This window comes from Molossus molossus, unplaced genomic scaffold (genome assembly GCF_014108415.1).
Source record: "Molossus molossus isolate mMolMol1 unplaced genomic scaffold, mMolMol1.p scaffold_m16_p_12, whole genome shotgun sequence".
In the NCBI taxonomy this organism is placed as follows: Eukaryota; Metazoa; Chordata; class Mammalia; order Chiroptera; family Molossidae; genus Molossus; species Molossus molossus.
Window position 1 is genome coordinate 59,086,423 of NW_023425347.1, and position 9,950 is coordinate 59,096,372.

Here is a 9,950-nt window from a genome sequence, read left to right on the forward strand (position 1 = left end):
CAATACTACATTTAATAGCCATCAAGAACATTGCCCAAGTCTGGCACTTGATGTTCATCCCATCCACATGCAGTCTTCTAGGGTCTACAAAAGTGTTCCCACTGCTGCCTCTGCCCACTGTCTCTGTCAAGGTTGCTCACCATTGAAGATTAATTTAATTAACTGAAGTTTGCATCAAAGTCTCTGTCTTCTATTATTGCTGTAGCCATTGGTATTATTTCCTCTCACTGTAGGATTTGCTGTTCACACTGTAATTTATATCTATTTGTTTATCTATTTGTCTGTTTACTTATGTATTACCCATTGTTTTATTGGAGTTTTAGAAAGCTGAGATTCGATCATAAATTGATGGCGATTGGGTGAATAAGAAATCTGATTGAGAGATGTGAAATTAATCATCCTTCTCTAATACTAAGTTTGAAGCCAACTTGTGGTCCCTGGCTTTCTCTTCCTTTACAACATATTCTTTTTAAGTTTACTGAATCCTCAAACAATATTCTCTTGTGGACACTCTCTTAACCACATCTAAACACACCTGAACACTATGATGATCCCACTTAGGCTCAAGCTGCAGCAAATGCTACATGTATCATTCCCGCTGAGGGCAGACGGGGTGCCCCATCAGGCTCTATGGACCATGCAAAGGTGAATGACACAACGTGCCCTCAAAGGGCTTGCAAGTTATTTTACCTACATCCCCTAAATGAGCAGGATATGTTCATACAGCACAGACCACTGATATGTTTGTGAAGCATTCCTTCTTCCTATGGCTCCATGAGGAACAGCAAAAGGACAAAGAAAAATAACTAGAAGTAAGGGCGAACCAGCAGCTTCTTCTCTTTTTGTAGGTGTCAATTCAGCCCTCCAAAATTCTGAATTTCCAGGACAGACTGCCAGATACTTTTCTCCTCAGGGTAGAGAAGGTGAGCAAAGGGTAGTAGGTGATGGTTCCACATTTTTATACATACCACTGGTTCTGAGATTATTATCCATCTTAGAAGATAAAATTTCAAAACCTAGTAACTTTCTAAAACTTGCCAGACAAGAGTGATGTGTATTAGAAATTAAAAATTACACTCAGAGTGACATTAGAGGAATGGCGATATGAGAGAGCCCTTGGGTTTCTCCCCTTTTAATTATAACCATTGAAACACCTATAACTTGCCCTGGCCAGTTTGGCTCAGCGGTTGGAGCGTCGGCCTGCGGTCCAGAGAGACCCGGGTTCGGTTCCTGCTAAGGGCACGTACCTAGGTTGCAGTTTGTCCCCAGCCCTGGTTGGGTTGTTCAAGAAGAGAGGGAGAAGAAATCAGAGAGCCTATTCAAACAAATAGTTGATAATAACTTCCCAAACCTATGGAAAGTGCTAGTTCCTCAAATCCCAAAAGCAAAAACAAAACGAAAATGCCTAATTACCCTAATCCCAAAGGACCATCTCTAAGGCACATCGTATTAAAACTATCAAAAATTAATGACAAAGAAAGAATTCGCAAGGCAGCCAGGGGAAAAAAAAAGTAACCTATAAAGGAAAGCCCATTCATTATCATTGGACTTTTCAGCAGAAACTATAAGCTAGAAGAGAGTGGAACCAAAAATATTCGAACTACTAAAAGAGAGAAATTACCAGCCAAGAATAATATATCCAGCAAAGTTTTCCTTTAGCTATGAAGGAGAAATAAAGACTTTTCTAGCCTACAGAAGCTAAAGGAATTTATCACCAGAATACCTCCATCGCAGGAGATACTCAAGGGGGTTATTCTACCAGAAACAAAACAACAAAAGGTCAAAAACTATGAGTAAAATTATGAACAAACTCACAGCATACACAGGGATAAATTGTGACAACAATAACATGAAAGGGGGGTTAAAGGTCTGAAGTTGTAAAGGAGATGAAGATCAGATGCATTCAAAAGAAAAAGGATCACTGTATATATGAAACTCTTCTTCATAAACCTAATGGTAACTATGGGAGCACATGCAAGCACACACACAAAACTGAGATGCATAGCTTTAAAAAAAAGATAAAACAGAGTAGAGAGGTATGGAATACCACTAAACAAAAACAACAGACAGAAACACGAAAGAAAAGAACCAATGGAGGCACAGAACTACCAGAAAACAAAAGATAAAATGGCTATAGGGAAATTCTTATAGAGCAATAATTACCCTAAATGTAAATGAACTGAATTCACCAATAAAGAGGCACAGAGTAGCAGACTGGATCAAAAAACGAAACCCAACCATATGCTGTCTCCAGGAGATACATCTAAGCTGCAAAGACAAAGTTAGACTCATAGTGGAAGGATGGAGAATGCTTCTCCAAGCAAATAACATCTACAGAATAGCAGGGGTAGCAATATTTATATCTGATAAAATAGATTTCAATGTAAGAAAGGTAACAAGAGACAAAGATGGACAATTTCTAATGATAAAGGAAATGCTACGTCAAGAAGACATAATAGATATGCACCCAATCTGGGAGCACCGAAATACATAAAGCAACTACTGACAGAACTAAAGGGAGAGAGAGACAAAAACATAGTCATAGTAGGGGACCTAAATATTCTATTGACAGTTCTAGATAGATCATCCAAACAAAAAATCAATAAAGAAATATTGGCCTTAAATGATACACTAGACCAAATGAACATAATTGACATTTATAAAGCTTTTTATTCCATAATATCAGATTGTACATTCTTCTCCAGTGCACATGGAACATTCTCAAGGATAGACCATATATAGGGTCATGAAACTAGCTTCAACCAATTCAAGAAGCTTGAAATCATATGAACCATATTCTCAGACCACAATGCTTTGAAATTAAAAATCAACTGCAAAAAGGAAGTACAAAACCCCACAAATATGTGGAGATTAAACAACATACGACTAAAAAAAATGACTAGGCTAAAAAAGAAATAAAAGATGTGATCAAATGGATTGAGACAAATGATAATGACAGTACAATACATCAAAAGCTCTGGGATACAGCGAAAGCTGTATTAAAAGGGAAGTTTATATCATTACAGGCCTATCTCAAGAAACAAGATAAATCCCAAGTAAACAACCTAACATTACATCTTAAAGAACTAGAAAAAGAAGAGAAGTAACCCAATGTCAGCAGATGGAAGAAAATAATAAAAGTTAGAGCAGAATTGAAGGACATAGAGAACAAAAAGACTATAAAAATTTAATAAAACAAAGAGCTAGTTCTTTGAAAAAATTAATAAAATTGACAAACCCCTGGCTAGACTCACTAAGGGAAAAAGAGAAAAGATTCATATAAACAAAATCAGAAATGAAAGAGGAGAACTTACAAAGGCTCATACTAGAATTCTATGAAAGACTACATGCTACCAAATTCAATAACCTAGAAGAAATGGCTAAGTGCCTAGAAATATATAACCTTTCTAGACTGAATGATGAAGAATTGGAAAATCTGAATAGACGATCAATGGTGAGGAAATTGAAACAGCCATCAAAAACCTCCCAAAACATAAAAGTCCAGGACCAGATGGCTTCACTAGTGAATTCTACAAACATTCAAAGGAGATTTGATAATTCCCTTCTCAAACTCTTCCAAAAAATTGAAGAAGAGACAATATTTCCTAACATATTTTTTTGAGACCAACATAACCCTGATACCAAGACCTGGCAAGGATAACATAAAAAAAAAAAGGAAACTACAGACTGATAGCTCTGATGAATACAGATGCAAAAATCCTAAACAAAACATTAGCAAATAGAATATAATACATTACAAAAATAATACATCACAATCAAGTGGGGTTCATTCCAGTGGTTCACAAGGATGGTTCAACATGTGCAAATCAATCAGCATATTAACAAAACAAAGGATAAAAATCATATGATCTTATCAATAGATGCAGAAAAAAGCGTTTGATAAGCTACAACATCCATTTATGATTAAAATACTCAATAAAATGAGAATAGAATAAAAGTACCTCAACATAAATGAAGCCATATGTGACAAATCCTCAGCTAATATCATACTCAATTGTGAAAAACTAAAAGATTTTCCTGTAAAGTCTGGAACAAGGATGCCCACTCTCACCACTCTTTATTGTTCTGGAAGTCCTAGACAGACCAATCAGGAAACAGAAAAAAATAAAAGGCATCCACATTGGGAAGGAAGAAATAAGTGTCACTTTTTTCAGATGATATGACTCCACCAGACAAACTATTAGAAACAATAAATAAATACAATGGAGTTGCAGGATACAAAATCAATGTGCAAAAATCCACTGCATTCCTGTATAGTAACAACGAAACGTCAGAAAAAAATAGAAAAAAATATTATTTTTGCAATGTAGCATAAAGAATAAAATACCTAGGAATAAATTTAGCAAAGGATGTGAAGGACCTACATACTAAAAACTACAAAGCATTATTAAAAGAGATTGAAAAGAACACAATGAAATAGAAAAATATTCCATGTTGATGTTATCAACATGGTTAAAATGACCATGTTACTCAAAGCTATATACAGATTTAATGCAATCCTCATCAAAATCCCAATGTCATTTTTTAAAGAAACAGAACAAAAATTATCTGATTTGTATGAAATCTTTAATAGCCAAAGAATTCCTGAGAAAAAAAGAATGAAACTGAAGGAATCATGCTATCTGACTTCAAATTATACTGCAGAACTATGATAGCCAAAACAGCATAGTATTGGCAGAAACAGACACACAGACCAATGGAACAGAACTGAGAGCCCAGAAATAAACCCACATGTATATGAGCAAATCATTTTTGGCAAAGGAGCCAAAAACACACAATAAAGAAAAGAAAGCGTCTTCAATAAATGGTGCTGTGAAAATTGGAAAATCACATACAAAAAAATAAAATAAAACTAGATTACATGTACAAACATTTATTCAAAATGGATCATACACCTACATGTAAGATCTGAAACAATAAATTAGGTAGAAGAACGCATAGGTACTAAATTCATGGACCTTGGTCTTAGAGATAATTTTATTAATTTGACCCCAAAGGCAAGGGAAGTAAAGACTAAAATAAATGAATGGAACTATATCAAACTAAAAAAGCTTCTGCACAGCAAAAGAAACCACCAACAAAACAAAAAGGCAACCAACCAAATGGGAGATGATATTTGCCAACAACAGCTCCGACAAAGGGGTTAATATCCAAAATATATAATGAACTCATACAACTCAATCCCAAACAAACAAATAATCCAATTAAGAAATGGTCAGATGAACTGAACAGACACCTTTCCCAAGAAGACATACAAATGACCAACAGTTATATGAAAAGTTGTTCAACTTCACTAGCTACTAGAGAAATGCAAATAAAAACTACAATGAGATACCACTTCACACCTTTTAGAATGGCTATTATCAACAAGACAGGCGATAACAAGTTTTGGAGAGGTTGTGGACAAAAAGAAACCCTCATTCACTGAAGGTGAGAATATATATAGACTGATACAGCCACTATGGAAAACAGCATGGCGGTTCCTTAAAAAATTGAGAATAGAGTAACCATATGACCCAGCAATCCCTCTTCTGGGTATCTATCTGCAAAACTCGAAAACATTTATTCACAAAGATATGTACACCCCAGTGTTCACTGCAGCATTATTCACAGTGGCCAAGACATGGAAACAACCAAAGTATCCTGTGATAGGGTACTGGATAAAGAAGATGTGGTATAACCACTGGAAGCACCTAGGGACAAGAGCACCATCCTGGGTCCCTGAAGTTGCATGGCATGCTTGAAATAAATATTGGCATCGGAGAACCCAGAGAGATCTGGCTTCAAGCCATGACTTTACCAAATCAGCACAGTGACCTTGGGCTGTTTCCTTAACTAACTTCTTCATCTGTAAAATGGAGCTATAGCAGGCTTCCTCACAGCTTTGGGAAGAGGATTTCAGATAACATATGTCAAGTATCTGGAACACCATGAATGTGCAATAAATGAGACCTATTATTACACCACCCCCCCAAAAAAAGAAAATGTGGTACATATGAGCAATGGAATTCTACTCAGCCATAAGAAAAGATGAAATAGTGCCATTTGCAACAACATGGGTGGACCTTGAGAATATTATGCTAAACGAAATAAGTCAGTCTGAAAAAGCTAAAAACTATATGATTTCACTCATATGTGACATATAACATTGAAACTCAGAGACACAGAGAGCAGCATGTTGGTTACCAGAGGGATGGGGTGTGAGGGCAATAAAGGGTCAAGGGGGCTAATACGATGAGGGAAGATGACTTCACTTCGGGTGGTGGGCACACAATGCAATATAGAGATCATGTATCAGAGACATACACTTAAAATCTATATGATCTTATTATCCACTGTCACCCCAATAAATGTAATTAAAAATGCACAACTCCACAGCAAAAAAATAAAAGTTATACTCAACAATAATGTATATTAGAGAAATTTTGGCAATGACACTAATAGCAGCTACTTCTCCGGTCCACTGGGATTTGTTTCCCACTTTGCAAATGTCTAGGGTCTTCACTCATGGTTCTGTGGTTCCTCAAGGGACTTTCTTCCTTTTTTTTCTTTTGCTCCAACCTAAAATATATTCCATAAACATAATCCAGAGAGATCCCCCTGCTAATCGTAGAAGTGAGACTTTCAGAGACTCTGTGTATTGACAACACCTAAATTTTAGGGCAAAAATAAAATAAAAAAGGCTTGAGAATAAAGTCCTCCTTTTATTTTCTTTTGGAAAGAATACATTGTTTTAAAGTTATTGACCTGCCTTTTTTTTTTTTTCTTCTTTTAAGTTTCTCTGTACTGCATTTATACCATGAGTCATTGTTTACATAATTTAATTAACATTGGCCAGTGCCTGCAAACTCAAACACTGTCTTAAAGCATTTGCTTGAAAAGTCTCCTTGTCCCTGAGCTGTCATTTCTTACCATGATGGATAATGGATGGAAATCATTGCCCCGAACAAGGCTAGACAGCTTAAATGATTAGGGTTTCAAAGAATTAGCAGCCTTAGCTAAACATCTTATTTTTCAAGATGCCCTATTAAAGGAAAATACCATAGAGAGTGTAATGAATCTGAAAATCCTCTTAAAACAGTGCTATTGTCCATGACAGGTAAGTTTATCCCATGTATATCTTCAGAGACCTATTTAATCAGCTGGCCATTTGATACCTCATAAATCCCTCCACCAAAGTGACTTCAGGTAGCTTTGAATTCGAAGCATCAGTGCAGGACACACATAGGTGGAAATATGGAGGCTTGGTCTATACATTCCAAGGCCTTGATTAATCCCCCACAGCCAGCAGTTACATCTCCTCTGTTGGTCTCAGTAGGCAAGAATTTTCCATTTGTTTTGATTTTTAGAAATATGACGCAGTATCCCAAACTAGAATTGCGTTCTCCGGGCAGGCCATTCTCCTGGCTCTCATGGGATTTGCCACTTGGAAGGATTTACTACCATTAGTTATTGGAGCATTTTTATTGTTCTATAACATTTTTTTACCTTTATGTCCAATATTGTAAATAGTGAGAAGATGATGGAAAACTTTGAGCCTAATGAAATATCTAAAAAAAGTAAGCAAGTCCATTTAATAAAAGCTGTATTCTTTTCAAAACTATTTCTTTCTCATATGAACAGTGAGCAGAGGTACCAGAGAATATTTGTGCTGACACTTGTTTTTCTTAAGTACAGTTGGCATTCAGTGTGTCTCAGTTGTGCAACAGAGTGATTTGACACTTATATACCTTACGATGCGATCACCACACCAAGTCTAGTACCTATCTGTCACTGGGCAAAGTAATCACAGTATTATTGACTAGGTTCCCCTTCACCTTGTTCACCCACCCTTACCACCCCCTCTCTTCTCTCAGCCATCAGTTTGATTTCTTTATGAATCTGTTTTTGTTTTATTTTGCTTGTTCATTTGTTTTGTTTGTTTTATGATTCCACATGTAAGTAAAATCATGTTGTGTTCTTAATCCCCTCCTAGAGAAAGAGAAGAGACTGGATTTCCTACCTGTGGTCAAGAATAGGTCCTCTCCCCTCTTCTGATGACATTTAGTTTTAATCCCACCCTGTTCAAAAACATTTGGCAAATATTTAAGAAGAATTTGAGGAATAAAACTTGAGGCCATTTTCAGGAAGTTGTTACTCCTCAGTTGCACAGAAGGGGTGGGATCAGTGACAATCGTGCCAGTCACTGCTTGTGTGACTGAGTTCCTGGGGCTTCTCAAAGGAGAGAGATAGTATACATAGTATACATTTCAGACTGATCATAGGAGATTCTGATGAGTTTACATCTATGAAAACATTTAGCACACTATTCAGCCCATTGCAAGCAAAAGAACAGCGAGAACATTTGCTCACGTTTTTGTAATGAGGGAAGTGCGACTCACAAATAGGAACCATCTTATTTGAGACATAGGGGAGGCAAAGGCAGCCCCAAGAAGATTTCAAACAGGCAACGTAATTTAGCTGCTATTGTTTCTGTGTCCTCCCGCCTCCTAACGCCTCATGCGTAGTAAGGACTATTAATGCCGTTACAATCTCCTCTGACGAGCAACCCTTCTTTATCACCAAGATCCGGTTTTGCCGACCATAATAGTGCCTAGTAGTTCAGTTACTTCTTCCCAGTGTATCTTCCTCCAAGAAAGCTGGCCTTCCTAGAACAATTCTCAAAGTTGGCTGCACGTAGTAACTAACTGGGGAGCTTGCGGAACAGACAAATAGCAGCAACAACAAAAGCCTGGTGCCAGGATTCAACCCACAGAGGTTCTGACGTAATCGGTCTGGGGTACGGCCTGGCCCCTGAGATTTCTGAAAGCTCCTCAGATGATTCTGATGCTCAACTAAAGTTGAGAGCAGTGCCTTGGAAACTGAATCGCAGGAAAGCAATCAAATGGCTAATGCCATGATCGTCACCTATGAAAATACATTCAAGTGCTCTGAAAAGCTTTTACAGAGCCTGTCTTGGGTCTACTGAACCAGAATTTCTGGGAGTGGCATCTAGAATACATACTTTTAGCATGTCTCTCAGATGATTCTTGTACTGTCTGCACAGCACTGATGTACAATGAAATCTAATTACTTGCTATGACCTAAATGTAAGTCATGTTCGTTCATCAGCCCTGGTGCTTCTTAGATTCGGTTCTTCCTCTCCAGCTGGTAGCTGCTGAAAATAATTTGTAGGCAATGTTTTGCCAAGAAAGGCAACAAATATTATTAAAAATTTGCTAACATTTACAAAATGATTACAAAACTCCAAGCACTGTGATGAGAAATTGTATGCATTCTCTTACCGAGTCGACACACTAATGCTGTGAGCTGGGCCCACTTGCTAGCTGAGGAGGCTGCAGTTTGGAGGGTAAAGTCATTTTCCCAGGGCCATGTAAGGGGAAGAGCTGGAATAAGAACACAGGACTGTTCAGCACTAGAACCTGTGATTTTAGTTAACCTCTACATCAGTGGTGCCCAAAGTGCAGTGTCCAGACCGCTAGTATCAGCACCATGTGGGAAGCATAAAAATGTGAGCCCTACCCCAGACATAATGAATCAGAAATTCTGGGGCTTAGGTCCATCAGCCTGTGTGGGTTTTTTTATAATTTTTTTTCTTTATTGATATATTAGAGAGACAGAGGGAGAGATAGATGGAAACATTGATGAAAGAGAACATCAATTGGCCACCTCCTGCATGCCCCCCACTGGGGATCAGGCCTACAACCTGGGCATGTGCCCTGACTGGGAATCGAACTAGCAACCTCTTCGTGCGTGGGTTGATGCTCAACCACTGAGCCACACCGGCCAGGCATCAGCCTGTGTTTTAATAAACCCTCAGGTGATTCTGATACATGCTAATGTTTGTGAAGAACTGATCTACACCATACCACCTACCCCAGGAAATAGGAATCTCCTCTCCCAGGCACTGAACAGTGTCACATGGGATT